Below are 12,807 nucleotides of genomic sequence, written 5' to 3'. Positions count from 1 at the left end.
TGATGGGAAGCTAGTTGGGGGCATGGAGAGGTTTTGCACTAAGCCAGACGGCAATAAGTGATTGCAGCTGCTGCTGAGGCCTTGAAGTTGGCTAAAATAACATCCAGTCAAGCCAGGCAGATGACAAGGTGTGAGGGAGGCTGTTTGTTTTGTGTTGGTTTCTGCTGTAGACGCTTAGAACCTTGTCAGGTAAACAATACATACTTAGTTGCTTTAAGAAATAGATAAATAGTAATTTAGTTTGTTTCTTCAGAGCATCAGTTCACATGGATTCTGAGTATTTAAATGGTTTCATCTTTCTTCAGGTGGTTTGACTTATTCTGGATTAACATGGAATTTTGTGCTCTTCACCATGTTGTTGCTCATGTGGTCATGGTGGTTTTATTTTTTGGATTATGCAATTGAGGTTTTCTCCAGTACATACAAGCTCAAAGATTATATATTTAGGCTCAATTACTAACACATTCATGCCTTTCTGAATGTAAGGCATGAGGCTTACATGCCTTACATCCCTTCCCTCATCCCACTAGATGTCATGAGTGATTAGGAAAATCTCTATGTTAAAACATCCAAGTGGAACTCATGTTCATCTGACCTTCAAGTTTGACTGAAATCTTCCCACATGGGAAACACTAAAAATCCTCTAGAGAAAAGGTGTGTGCTTAAACAAGAACAAGACTGAGCTATTTCACCACTGTGACAGAAACACTTTTTAGGAGTCCAAATACAGCCCTCAAACTGAACTGTAACCATAGCAATGAGATGTTTTCAAAGACATCACTTTTGTCTTAGCTTCTGTAGAAAAAAAATGCTCTTACAGCTTTAAGTAGTCCTCCGTGGAGTATAACATTCTAATTAAGCAGGATGAAAAGGATGTTTTTTGCATCATGAAATCAAACTGATTTCACAATTTTTTTTACTGGTTATTATATATTCAGATTTTTATGTTTTATAGGTTACAAAAAATACAGATATTCTTTAATATTTCAATCAAATCTCATTGTTACTATACTCAGACAGACTGATCCTTTCATTTCTTAATACACATATTGAAATTCAGCCAAATGCTCCTTACTTTTACTTTTTCACTCCTTTTCTTACTTTTCCAAACACATCTCCATTTAAAACCAGCTCCCGACTCTACCTGTACCGAGTCAGTGCCACCACTTTATGTCTTCTGAGTTTCTTCCTTTCATATAATGGTCTAAGCCTAGCTTTTCTTATTATCAAAATGAAAATCCCTCCCTGTTTGCTGGGATTCTCAGCTGGGTTAAGCAGGAGCAGCCAAAGATTCAACTCCATACCAACTGTCAAGCATGGTGGTGGTGGCATCGTGCTGAGGGTCTGCTTAACTTCAAGTGCTGCTGGTGCATTGCAAGTGGGTGGATTATAAGGATGGAGGTCCAACTCTAAATTCTTCAGTTTAATCTCAAATCAACTGTTAGATGAAATGTCGACACAGTTGGGTGATCCAGAACAATCATGCCAAAAATAATAAAATGAGTTTCTGAATGGATAAAATGCTACTGGAATAACTCAACCTCATCAGTATTAGACCACAGATTAAATGAACCAATGCTGATAAGAAGAGTGGTCAAATATCCAGGGAGATTTATGCCAGGACCTAATGAAAGACACAAATACTGTATCTGTTCTGTGCCAACCTGTTTACCAAATTTTTTGTTTTTGGAATCATTCAGAAAAAAGGTGGGACTGGAATAAATCATTATAAATTCCAAATTAGTATGACATTCATGCTCCTAAAAAGTGTAAGGAAAATTCTGATCAGCATGTTAAATGCCCAGATAAAGCAGAAGTTATTTCAGCTCGTCCTCCCCTTCGGTGTTTTCTTCAATTCCACTGCAAGGAGGGATTTAAATCACTGCACCGATGTGGTGGCTGGTGGTGAACGACGCTTCATTTTTCTCCACAGGACTAACTTCTCCATGCAGTGTGGGACAGGACTAATGACAGTCATGTTAATGATGTTGACACTCCCACCAGCACCAGCCAGTGTACAGTAATGAGGGGAAGTAAATAGCAGGTAGCTGACAACGCTGCTGCTTCCTCTGCCACGCAACTAATGATCCCTTTCACACCCTCTGAACATACTTTGTAAAGATGACAGCGCACAGTTTAGGAGGGTAAAGCCTGCCTTTCTTATACCTTCACTGGACATGTCAGAGAAGAATGCATCTTGCAAAGTGCCTTACATCTTCTTTGAATCTAAATGATCTGTCTAGATCTGTGAGATTTGAGGGGATAAAAGATCAACCTGATCTGCAGCGGTGCAGAAACTTGATTAGCTATTTAAGGGAATTTAATATTGGGATAAAACATGCAACAACCTCCACCCATCATGGTACTGACTTAGTTTTAAATCTGCATGTGAATCATACTGATGGGAAGCTCTAAAAAAAAAGTCAAAATGTTCGTGATAATGTTTTTGAAAATGAAAAATGAGTGCTGGAAGTCCTTTGCTTTCCCTGCTGTGCTTCTTTCACATGTGCAGGTATGAGTCTGTATGACCCCGCTCTGAACTCCAACGTGAAAAATTCATTCACCTCAGGAGCATCTGCACACGGTGTGAAGATTGATGCGCGTGGCAGAACGCATGAGTAACGATGTCAACAGCGATCTCAGCAGTGGCAGCTATTATTATCATCTGTAGCATGAAATGACACTGGGTCTAAGCTCATCCCTAAACAAACAGAGCAAATACAGACTTCTTCCTGCGTCATTTTAGACTCAAAAAACAGGATTTACATATTGAAATATGTGTGACTGGGAAGCCTTTGGTATTAATGGGCATCCCAAATGAAAATGATCCCCCCTGTTACAGCAGTCTATCTCCCAATCGGGTCACAGTGGATGTTCCACCTAGCAGCATGTGCTATCTCATGTGATGAGCATCAACCCTGTTTCCATTGTTTGAGCTTGATGCTGAAAAAATGCATAGATCTGCCCAGCAGCTAAGGTGGTGAAAGCTTCCCTGTGACACTAAGAGCAATGATCATTGATCACTGTAAAAAACACTATGGACCTACAGTACAGACCAAGAGTTTGGACACAACTGTGTGTCCAAACTTTTGGTCTGTACTCAGTTCAGACCAAAAGTTTGGACACACTTTCTCATTGAATTCAATGAGAAAGTGTGTCCAAACTTTTGGTCTGTACTGTATATCACAAATGCTTCAGTTACTTTTCATTTTAATTTTCTACAGAGCAACATGACACCAGAAATCTAAAACAAAAGAAAGTAGTTTATTACATATTCAATTCCCTTAGTCTTCTTGCTAAAGTGGCCATGTACTGCAACCAGAGAGGTATTTTGGAGACTCTGGCAGTTAGAATGTTAGATTTTCTTGTTTGCAAAGTTGTTCAGACTCAGCCAGATTGGATATGAAGATCATTATTTAAGTTTTGTCACAGACTCTCAACTGGACTTCAATCTAACAGGTTTACTTCCAGGATTATGCTGGATTTTCCCATCAACTCCTACAAGTTTCCCTGTCCCTGTTGACTAAAAATGTGTCCACAGCATGATGCTGCCACCGGTATGCTTCAAAATGGGGGTGGTTTCTTTGAGGTGATTTTCTATGTGAGCCATTTGCATGAGGTCCAGAAAGCTTAGTCTTGATCCAAGTAGATCAATGCTCCCTCTTTTGCTGTTTGCCTGGGCCCCTACATGGCCTGTGTCAAGCTATAAATAGGACTTCAAGATTGTTTTTTTATTATTATTATTGAGACTCTTCCACAAAAGTAAGATTTATGGTATGCAGGGCTGACACAGATAATCATGGACCCCTGATAGTCATGAAAACTTTGAGGCTACCTCTAAATATGCTTATAACTACCCAGTTCAATAGGTCAAACACCAAATACGTGATAATATGCATTAATGTGCACTGTGGAAACTGTCTTAAGGAGACTACAGAGGCTAATATAGTCTTCCTGATTTCCACTTTTGGAGGTGCAGCTAGTCAGCAGTAAGTAAGTCAATCCAGCAGCCAATTCTCCTGGATTGGCTGCTTTGCAAATGCCAGCCAATAGCATTAAAGAGCATTGTGAGTAGGTGTCACAATCAAGCAGGAACATACTCTTTCACCTACTTATAGACTAGTTAATATCTTATCTCTAGCCTAAATTCATCCCAAACTGTATGTTGTGACCCTGGATCTTCATAGTGGCTTTTGTTCAGAAATATTCTCCCGTAAACCTTCCAGACTTTCACAGAACAGCTGCATTTATAAACAGAATGAATGCACACAGGTCAGCTTTACTTACTGATTGCACTATTTAATTCAATATATCAGAAAAAAGGGGTATGAATACATATGTCTGCTATATTTTTTTGTGCAAAAACACTGAAACCATACATCCCTTCTCTTCCACTTCACAGTTGTCTGCAGCTTTGTCTTACTCTATCATATAAAATCCCAGTAAAATACACTCAGGTTTGACAAAATGAAGAAAAGTCTTCATGGGTGATCCAAATATGTCTAAACTCGACTCCTCACTGTCAGACCTGAAACTTTGCATAGCCCTCGTGCTCCTGTCATGACTGTGTTTTGTTTGTTTGGTTTGAGAGTGTGTTTGTGTCTGACTGAGACAGACGAACTCACAGGACGAGGGGGTGGTGGATGAGGCATTGGGGCTGGGCTTCCATCAACACAGTGTCTGTGGAGGCACAGGGACTCTGTGACCCTCCTGTGAACCTTCAGGGGAGTTGCAGAGGCCACTAGGGAGGGCAGAGGTCAGCATTCATGCTCATCACAAACAATGCAGTGCTTTGCCAACACCATGGAGAAGAGCCGGCCACCACAGACTGCTCACAGGAGTCTGATTGTAATTAAGCAAATCAGGCACTGGAGATTTGCCTTGTGTTCATTTTTAACCAAAAACTGTAAAATAATGAAAATATTTACAAACATATTTTGCATGTTTCACAGTAGATTAGAGACAGCTATTTATTACGTACTATAGCAATTATCCGTAACAATTGTCCATTATTCTGCATAAGCATACATTGTGCTTTATGTACAATACTTTCTTTTAGGAGTCCACACAAAAGTTGTTCTGCATTACACTCCAGTTGTATGGTACATAAATGCAATTTAGCATTATCGCATGCATTACAGACAAGAACAAAGAATTGCTATTTAACAGATAGAAGAACAAGGTTTAGTGGAAACAGCAACATCAGACATCAAATGACTTCTATAAAGAAAGTTAAGTTAAATGGAGTTTATCTTACATTGATATTAAAATAACTTATCTCAGGATACAATAGAAAAAAGACTCACTGGGCCAGGCCAAATCTGTTGGGGGAGAGAAAAGTTAGAGGGACATTCTTAGAGGAAAACTGCACAGGAGTTGAAAAATTCTGATCAATTTTACAAGACCTGATTGCTGGACATGTGGTTACAGAGTGAGTTGTTATTTTACTTTATTTGAGTCATCCAAAATTTCTTTTGCACCAAGTTATTCTTTTTTTGATTCTTTTACAGGTATGTGCCATGTTTGTGATTAGAAATGACCCAAATGAAGAGAAAAAGAGTATACATTTATAAAATAAGAATATCTCGCAGCAGGGAATAAACAGAAAAATCCTGCAATGAATAAACAAAGAAGGAGTGGAAAATGACGACAGACCCAGATGAACTAATCAGAAGATCTGTGGTGGGAAGAAAGCAGGAAAACTGAGGGAAGCAAACTAAGAACAACAGAGAAAGATGAACTGAGAACTTCTTGATCTGAAAATCAAGAGAAACTTGGCCCAACAAAAATCAACTACAACAAATGTACAAGGATTTAAACACTGGAATAAAGAAACTAAACACAAATAAATTAACTTATAAGGCAACACTTCTCTGACAACAACAAAGGCAGAAAAATGAACTGAATATGATAAGACCTATAATGCTTTTTAAAATAACAATAAAATGGTCAAAACACAAACATCTGGGATTGTGACAGTGAAAGTGACTAAGAAAGACAGCAGGTCTTATGTGGTAAGCCACAAAACATCACAGAGTGAGATTAGTGGACGCTAAGGAGCATGGAGGTCACCAATCTTCTGTGGAGTCTAAAGCTACAGACTTTTGAAATTTACTTGGCCTTCAGTATATAGAGAGCTTCACGCTCATGTTTAATTTTTGGACAGTTTGGCAGTCGCCTCTTCACCACTGCACAAAGCAAGACACAGAAAGACATGTAAGAGAGAGGTGTGGTAGAACGACCAGTCACCACAAAGACTCAATCCAACAGAACACAATTGGGAAGGATAAGAGAAGACTGCAAGCCAGGCCATCTCATCCGACATCAGCGTCTGATCTCTCAAAAATGCTTATCGAAAAATTCCCTTAAATACACTTGAAAACTTTGTGGAAAATCTTCCCAGATGAGTTGAAGTGGTGTAGCTGTCAGAGATGTGAGAGATTTATAAAGTAATTATTGATGATGGTTAGACAGAGACAGGCTTTGATCACTACTGCTTATGCACTTATTTTGCAGTGACAGACTGAAAGTTTAGTGAAATGTTTGAGACCTTGTTCTTTTTTTCATAAATCACATTTTCTACGCATTTCCTCAGATTAGGTGTCCTCTATCTCTAGAGTTTAAGTCACATCCTTGAACAAAGAATTATCAAAGCACCAATAAATCACAGCATGGTCATGTAAATGTTAAAGAGTGATCCATACATAGTACCTGCTGGTGGGTGGTAAATTGTTTTGTCAGCATGGAGCTTTGCTGAGAGAGGAGTGCACAAATGTCCACTTTGTCCTTGTGGCAACAGCATGTGCACCTGCTTATCTACAAATACATGTACAGGGACTAATCTAAACCCATTAAGTAGCGCAGAGAAGAGAAATGCTCGATATGTCTGTGGCTGTGCATGAACTGTGGAACGACAATAAAAATACAAATAACAAAGTAAAAGACATACAGAGTGCAGAAATGATGCCTTTTGTTCAGCTTTGCATGGCCCAGCCATGTGTCCCCTCTTTGTACCCCTAAGGACCTGCAAAGTGCTGAGCAGCCGGAAAGCAGCACACCAGAACAGACAGGCCCAGCGGTGCTCCCTCTCCACATCTACTCAACCACATTTCCCCCCCTCTCCCCCCCGTCAGAGCTCTACTGACACATGCACGTATAAACATCTGCACGTACATCGTCCCTGCTGTTTGCTGCAGTGCAAACTTTCACACACTTTTGCTGCCATGCATAATGAAATTAGCTACTGTGCCATTCGAAAGTATTCACATCGCATGGGCTTTATCTCATTGTATTATTACGGAACCTCAGAGTTCAGTGTGATTTGGGGTCCCCACAGGAACAAACAAACAACACTAAATATGTTTGAGGAAAAAGTAGATAATGCATGATTTTCATTTTCTTGAAGAATAAAAGCAAGTAAATTTTGCTGTGCATGTGTGTGCAAAATGTTCAAAGGGTACAAATACTTTTACAAGGCACTGCAATTAGTCTTACTTTAACAAAGTAAACATATTAGCTTTAGGTGGATGTTTTTATACTGGTGCATTTGACCATATTTAAACAGAATCTCCTTCATGGTTATTAAAAGCAGCCAATACTTGTGCTTCCTCGCTGAACCACTAGGGGGTTAAGCTCCCCACACTTGATGACTGCTGATGTATGCTGCAGGTTTAACTGCATATAACCCTGTTCGCCCTGAACCAGACCTCCCTCTGCTCTCTTATCCACTGGCCTAAATGAAGCAGTCCACCTCCGCTTGATTAACGTGATGCAACGCTCTCCTAATTGGATTCTCTGCAGAGCAAGGACTTGTTGTTTGTAATGCGTTATCTGTTTTCTAGATTTCATCCACGGCATCTGGGAGATGTTGTCATTCCAATGATAAACACCATTTTCACTTGAGCCTTTATTACTAGACACCATGTGCAAAGAAATGGAGATAAATGATCACGGATCCCGGAGCTCAGATATGCAACTGTGCGCTCTCACCTCCTGCACACTCCAACATTGCCAGCGGCCTCAGCTCCTCCTCCACATGGGAACTGCACCGGCAAACAAATGACCAACAGAATACACACTTTGAAGAAGAAGGGGGAGGAGGGGATTGTTTTGTAACACCCAGCTGAGGAGACACTGCTCAAGAAAAATGCATTGGCTGTTTGACTGTTTGGCCCACGTAATCCTTATCTAAAGAAAGGAGAGACTGCGTGGTGAAACCCCCTCTGTCCACGAGCAGCATATATTTCTTCAGTCATAAATTATGATATGGTTGTACATTCACTTGTTTGGCTCGCTGACATGTGTTTGAAAGGCGATATTCATCTTGAAGTCCTGTAATATGATAAACAGAAGCTCCCCCAGCTTTTCAGGAGCTTAGAGCAGATATTGATGTAGCAGAGGGAAGGATAGGAAACACTGAAACATAGAAGGACCCTGAACCTTCACTGTGAATTAATGTATTTGCTTCACATCTGTTAGGGTAACATATGTTTACACCTTGGTGTGACTCCTGACCCGTTACCCTCTTGAGTTGTTGGAGGAAACTGCACTGCCTTGAAGAAGTATTCATACCCTCTGAACCTTTTTTTTAATTTGTCACATTACATCAACAAATGTTGATATATTTATTTAGGATTGGATGTAAGAGACCAACACAAAGTAGTCATGTTTTTTTTTAACAAATAAATATCAGGACATTGTGCCAGGCATATGTATTTCCCATCATCTGTTTTTGCTGCAAATACAATTGTTGATCTTTGGAGTTTGCTGCTCTAGAGATTAAAATTTTCATCATCTTTACAAAATAGGTCAAGGTAAATCCACTTGGATATAGAGCATCAGTGTTCATGTCTTGTTACTCATTCTATAGTAGGTCTGGACTTTGACTAGGCAAATTCTAACATACACATCCTTTGACACAAGTCCTCTATGAATAGCTCTGGCCGTTGTTTAAAATTTAAATACAGATCTTATAAGTTATGTGGCATTTTAGATGTCTACAACTAAAAGCCTTTTCCATGTAAGCCAACAAGTTCAGTTTCTGACTTTGACTGATCGTCTTAAGTACTTTTTCTTTTACCCTACTTGGCTTTTTTCTTGCCACTCTTATAAAAGTCAGACTTGTAGAATGTCCAACAGATTCTCCCATCAGAGTTGTAGTTCACCCACAGCTGCTTTGGGCTCCTTGACTACTTGTTTAAAAAAAATGCACAAGACTGTCAGTTTAGGTGGATGGCCATTTCCTGATCGATTTGCAGCAGGATTATGTTCTTTCCATATTCGAATGATGGATTGAAAGGTTGGGCTTTTGATATAAAGTCCTAGCCTGCTTTACATTTCTCCACAATGTTGTTAGTGTAAAGCAATTGCTCACTAATTATTTCGATATTTGTTTTGCCAAAAAATTCCTTATAAAATACACCTTTGAGGTTGCAGTGCAACAAAATGTTAAAAAAGATTAATGCTTATGAATGTTCTTGCAGGGCACTGTACTCAACTCCGAAGGGCTGTGAAATGGACAGCACACTCCCACAAAGAAAAAGATCTTTTTACATCGCAACTCGTATCAGAATCTAATAAGAGCAGCAGTTTTTGGCCCACCTTAACCTGGTTGTGAACTCTGCAGTTAATACGCAGCGGTTATTATTTTACCATCAATCAGCGGCGAGGCAGGGAGGCTGCTCTCTCACCTCACCGTGCTGCCTTGCAATCTAATTGTGCTCGAGCTTCATCAGTTTCCAGAACAATCAATTCCTCCTCTGGCTGGATGCGTACAACTGTGTGCCCTGAACCGCTGCACAGCCCTTCAAAATGAGCTCCATCCTCCAGGCCCCCCTCACGTGAGAGCCAGGAGTGGTGGCTGTGTCGGCCTGGACCGGCCCTGGCTCCAAACCTGCGTTTCATCATCATTTTTCTGTGGTATCTCTCCTGACAGCTTGAGTCTCTTTGTGAAGCTTTGAAAATCAAGATGTGGTGAGTATGTGATGAGACCCTTGAGGAAGTGACTGAACTTTTGAACTGGCATGTGGGGACAGTCGGGGGCCAGCGCAGACAATATTAAGTGGCCCGCTGCCTCAGAGCTGTCACTAATGGGGTAAACATTGACATACGAGCTCGGTCCCGAGTAGCCGTTCATCTGAGCAACTCTGCTAACCTTGAGAAGAGGCAGCATCCCCCTGTCCACGATAAAAGAAAACAAAGATAATTTTCATAAACACATATCCCAACAGGCGTCATGATTCACTGTGATGCCAACAGAGATGCATACGTTATAAGTCTATTATTATGCTATATTTAGTATCATTCACTAAGTGCACACCTGTATAATATGAAACTCATCTCTATTTCAATAACACATCCTTCTTGCATACTATTATAAATGTGCTTGTCATGAGGATGGTTTATATTCATTTATTTTGCATATTCATGCAAGAATCCCACCATGATGACACAACATGTGATGAAGTAACCATATGATGCGCATCAGAATGCAACAATGTTGTCTTTGGTTCTTTTGGCTCACACACTGCACCAAACTTATTTATGTGTCATTGCTGAAGATGAAGACATATGGCTCTTTTAAATCTCCTAACAATGCCAATCAATAACCTTGAATGTCTCAGTATTGTCATATTTCATACATCAGCGCTGTTGTTGCAAGATGACAGTGCTCATTCTCCACATCAAATTTAGGCATAAATGCATGCAAGTCATTCTTATGTTGATCACAGACATCTGAACTGATCCATCTATCCCATAGAATCTAATAAATTGTAGGTATGTAGCCAAACTTCAAGATGAGATGTCAATATGGACAATGAAAGCAAACTTTTCTGCTTGTAAAAATAGAAGAGATTTACACTGCTCTGCACAAGTATTCATACCATAAGAATATGATATGAATGTTATCCATATGTTATCATGTTATCCACAAACTTCAATAGATTTTGCCTGGATTTGGAGAGACGGACCAGCAACAGCTGGTGCAATATTGGGAAGAGGAAGGAAATGACTTTAATGATCTTTTACAAATAAAAATCTGAAAAGTGTGGTGTGCATTTGTTTTCAGTCCACTTTATTGTAAGGCACATGAATAAAATCAAGCTTATTGCTTTTTGAAGTATTCAAATCAGTAAATAGAGTCCACTTGTGTAAAATGTAATGCCACGCTGCGCTTGTTTTATCTCGGAAGTCAGAACTCAAAGCTGGGTTTGACATCAGACCTGAGGTGAAGTCGGAATTTCAGCATGAAGAAACACATAAACATCATTTGCAGTAGATCTTACAGACATCACTTTAAGCTTTACTTTCTATAAGCAAACATCACTTTTTATTTTTCAGTTTATAGTTGCATGCACCACATGTAAAGTTGATGCTTGTAAAATAAGCGCATTTTCACCACTGTTTATGTGGCCATATTAAAACAGAAAGTCAGACTGACAAGTCGTAACTGGGATTAGTCAGAGATGCCAGATACCAGTATCCACTAGGAAGTCTGATTTTATAGGCTATTCCAGTTTATTTTTCTGACTAGAAAATTGGCTTTTTCCAGTTCTGAATTCATCAGATGTAGGGAGCTTTTACAAATCTGTGAGAACCATTTATAGGAGTTGCCTTTCAGCAGCAGATATATGTTTATGAGCATAGCAAAATTATTTGATTTACTTAATAACAAACTCTGCTGGTCAAAGAGTCAAAGCTCTCCATGGCATTTACTCAGAATATTTTTAGCATTTACACAAACCACAGATGCCGCCCTATTTTTTTGCTTAGGCATGAGGAAATACTCAAATATACATCCTATTGTGCTGCATGAAGCCTTGCTCTTCCTTTCAAATACTTTAAGCATTGATGGACAAGACTAAAATGAACAGGTTTGTCTCAAGACTCGCAGCACCTCATGGACTCATTCATGTACCAGAAATAACAGAGCCTCTTCCTCAGGCTGCTGTACAAAGGCACAATTGAGAGTGATGTGTGTCGCAGTCAGGCAAACAGTGAAGTACGTGGGAAATAGCACAGGCGCATAACCGCTGAGAGGCATGCAGCAGAACTATCTGTCACTGGAACTTGCAGGGTTGTGACAGAGCAGCTAAAAATGACAATGTAATAGCTGGGGTGACATTTTGTTTAAAAGCGTGATGACAGAATGATCCCATGTCTCTGTAACTGTAGCTGCTGCCGGGCCAGGAGTCACCCATTATTCTCTACTTAGCCACTGTCTGTCTTGTTGGTCGCTGTGAACGCTGCATGTAATGGGCTATGATGAGTTTGTCTGACTTATGATAGGATCTTACATGTCAGCCGATGCCATGCAAATATTTATGACAAGCATGAGCACTCGAGTTGGTGAGCGCATGCTCTGATAGATGTGGATTCCCTGCTGGTGGTGGAATGACACAACATTTCTGAGGCAGTGGTCTACTTCCTCCTCAGACCCCTTGTCCAGCCCACTGTGCCATGCCATGGCAGTGCACCCCTCTTCCTCTGAGAGATCCTGTGATAGAGAAGGAGTTTCGCTGCTTCACACATAAGGCACCTAAACATGTCTTAGTATGCTTAAAATAATGCAATACTCTTATTATTAGATGATTATTATGAGATTAAATGAATCAAAGGTATATTTTTGTACCATTTAGTTATTTTGTCAGACAGATGGTTGCAAAGGATTTTATGTAGGAACATCAAAATAATTGATTTTTAAAAAAAATACTTAATCTGTGCATTTTTGTACCTTATATTTCTCTACATTGTGTAAACTAGGATATCCATCCATCGTCTGTATTGTGGGGTAGTGCCTATCTCCAG

The sequence above is a fragment of the Xiphophorus maculatus genome, chromosome 7, assembly GCF_002775205.1.
Source record: "Xiphophorus maculatus strain JP 163 A chromosome 7, X_maculatus-5.0-male, whole genome shotgun sequence".
Lineage (NCBI taxonomy): Eukaryota > Metazoa > Chordata > Actinopteri > Cyprinodontiformes > Poeciliidae > Xiphophorus > Xiphophorus maculatus.
The sequence above is the reverse complement of the archived record's forward strand: the minus strand, read 5'-3'. Positions refer to the sequence as shown.